This window comes from Sturnus vulgaris, unplaced genomic scaffold (assembly GCF_052056855.1).
Source record: "Sturnus vulgaris isolate bStuVul1 unplaced genomic scaffold, bStuVul1.hap1 Scaffold_156, whole genome shotgun sequence".
NCBI lineage: Eukaryota > Metazoa > Chordata > Aves > Passeriformes > Sturnidae > Sturnus > Sturnus vulgaris.
Genome location: NW_028276073.1, coordinates 1,783,141 through 1,785,640, shown reverse-complemented (window position 1 = coordinate 1,785,640; position 2,500 = coordinate 1,783,141). Strand labels below are relative to the sequence as shown.

The following is a 2,500-nucleotide window of genomic DNA, read 5'->3' as shown; positions in this document are numbered from 1 at the left end:
CCGCCACCGCACCGCGGCACGGCCCCGGCAAGGACGAGCTCCGCCCCAGCGGCTCGTTCCGGGAGCGGGGAGCTACGGAGCGCTCCCCGAGTCTGCATTTAGGGGGACGAAGGCCCTGCGCGGCGACGACGACGACGACGTCGACGTCGACCGCGGGCAACGGGCCTGCGAGGCAACCCCAGCCGCGCCGCCGGGGTGGCCCCCCCGGACGGCGATTGATCGTCAAGCGACGCTCAGACAGGCGTAGCCCCGGGAGGAACCCGGGGCCGCAAGTGCGTTCGAAGTGTCGATGATCAATGTGTCCTGCAATTCACATTAATTCTCGCAGCTAGCTGCGTTCTTCATCGACGCACGAGCCGAGTGATCCACCGCTAAGAGTTGTCTGGCTTTCGGGACCGCTCGCGTGAAGCGGCCCCTTTTCTGTTTCTGCAGGGACGCGCGCGCCCCCGCGCGCCCCGCTTCGACCGTACGAGCACACACAAACGGAGGAGGAGGAGGAGAAAGCGCGGGGCAAAAAAGAGAAACCCCGCGCAACGCTCCGAAGGTCGGCCAAAGAAAGGCGGAGGGGCCCGCGCCCCCGACCGCCTCCCCCCGCGAGGGGAGACGCCGCCTCGCGTGCCGTCCTTCGGAGGCGGCCCAGGCGCCCGGGCTCGGCCCGACCTCCGCGCGGAGGGGCTTGTGCGGCAACGCGCCGGACCGCGGGGGGCACGGTGGCCCGCCCGGCCTCTCGATCACGGGACGACTACGCGTTCGCGGGCCGGGGGGCGCGACCGCCGGCCCCCGCCGCTCCCGGCTCACTCCCTGGCTTCTCCTTTTCACCGCTCCGCCGACTCGCGGAACGCCGCCGCGCCAAAACGCGGGGGCCGGCTCTCCCGCCAGCGGCCCCTGAACGTCGCCCGAAACGCCACGCGGCGGCGGGACCGTTCCGCCGGCGCAACCCCTGGCGCGGGACCGCTTGCCCGCCGGAAGGCGAACGCCCGGCGGGCCGCGCTCCGCCACCGGCGCCGGAGGCGGGACGCCGCCGAGACCCGAGCCGGCATCGCGGAGCGCCCGAGGTCTGCCGCTCGGCAAAACCCCTCCGCCACCCGCGGCCGCACTCCCGGGACCGCCGCCGCTTCGCACCGCCGAGCTGCCCTTCCGCGAGCACGCGCCCAGCGGGCAGGCGTACGGCGGCTGAGCCGGGGGGCACCGCCCGCTCCCCTCGTTTCCACTCGGGGACCGGACGGGGAAGCGCCCCCGCGGCCGCCCCGCACGCCTCCCCTTTTTTTTGGCCCACACGCGGCCGGGAAGGGCGACGGGGAAGCGGACGGGCGGGGCCCGGGCCGGGACGGCCGCCGGTGAAGGCGGGCGCCTCGCGGCCGACCGTCCCCCCCCCCGGGGGGGGCGGGGACACTCGCCGAGCGGCGACGCCGCCGCTCGGCACGGGGTCGCCCGCGCCCGCCGGACCTCCGGCGATGGAGGAGCCGGCCGAGCGCTGCGCCCCAACGGGCGGGGACAGCGCTCCGAGTCAGGGGTGGCCGGCGGCCGGCGCCGCCGCGGTGCGGTTCGAGGCGACAAGGCCGTCGAGGCGAGAGGCGCGCGGTCGCGCCTGACGCGGCGCCGCCCGCGAGCCCGCGGCGGCGGCTAAGGAGAAAGAGCGAGAGAGCGCGGCGGGCCCCGGCGGCCGCAACCCCGCAGCTGAGGTAGGTAAGGCAGAGAGCGCGCGCCCTCTGCCGGCGTCGCCCCGCATCGCAGAGGCCAGCGGGGTCGGCCCCCCGCGGCCGATCGCGCGCCGCGGCCTCTCCGCCGAGACCGGGCCGCAGAGAGGGGGGGGGCAGGGCGCCCCTTCCCCGGCCCGGCACGGGTGGCCCCCGCGCGCGGGCAAGCGCGGCGGGACGCCGACGACGGCGAGCGCGGCCGGTCGCGACGGACACGCCACCGCAGGGGATCGGCGGGAGTAGCTCCCCACCCCTCGATGGCGCCCCGCGCCGCCACCGCCCGACACCCGCTGCCGCCGCCGCCACCGCCGCCGCCGCCGCGGCGGGGCCGTGCCGGGCCGCCCGAGTCTTTAAACCTCCGCCCGGCTCGGCGGCCCTTTCGGCCCCCAACAGGCGTTTGACGACGCCGAGGGAAACCGGCAGGAGACCGCCGAGGCGCGAAGCGCTAGGTACCTGGCCCTGGGGTGAGGGAAACGACCTGCATGGCCCCGCCGGGGTGCCTCCCCCGCTGCCACCCTCGGGGGAGCGTCCACCGGCGGGGGCGCGCCCGACGTCCGCTGCCATCACCGCGGCAATCCTTCTCGGGGCCCGGGGTTTCCCTCAGTAGCCCGGCGCTGCGCCCGAGAGGACCACCGCGGCTCGGGCCGCCCCGCCGGCGCGGGGAACACGGCCCAGCCACCGAGAAACCTCGCACACCCCCGGCCGAGAGAGGCCACGGCGACGACGGTGCGGACCGTCGCCGCCGCGCCACCCGGCGGCGGCTCGCGCACGTGCGCGCTCCCCCTGGAGGCGCGACCCGGAAC

General features: G+C 77.3%; 1 non-coding gene across 1 annotated transcript; it reads right to left on the bottom strand.

The window, feature by feature from the left end:
- Positions 1-227: 227 nt before the first annotated feature.
- On the bottom strand, positions 228-380 carry LOC148219133 (5.8S ribosomal RNA). Its single transcript, XR_015799829.1, has one exon. It is a non-coding gene; the product is annotated as a 5.8S ribosomal RNA (ribosomal RNA).
- Positions 381-2,500: the final 2,120 nt, after the last annotated feature.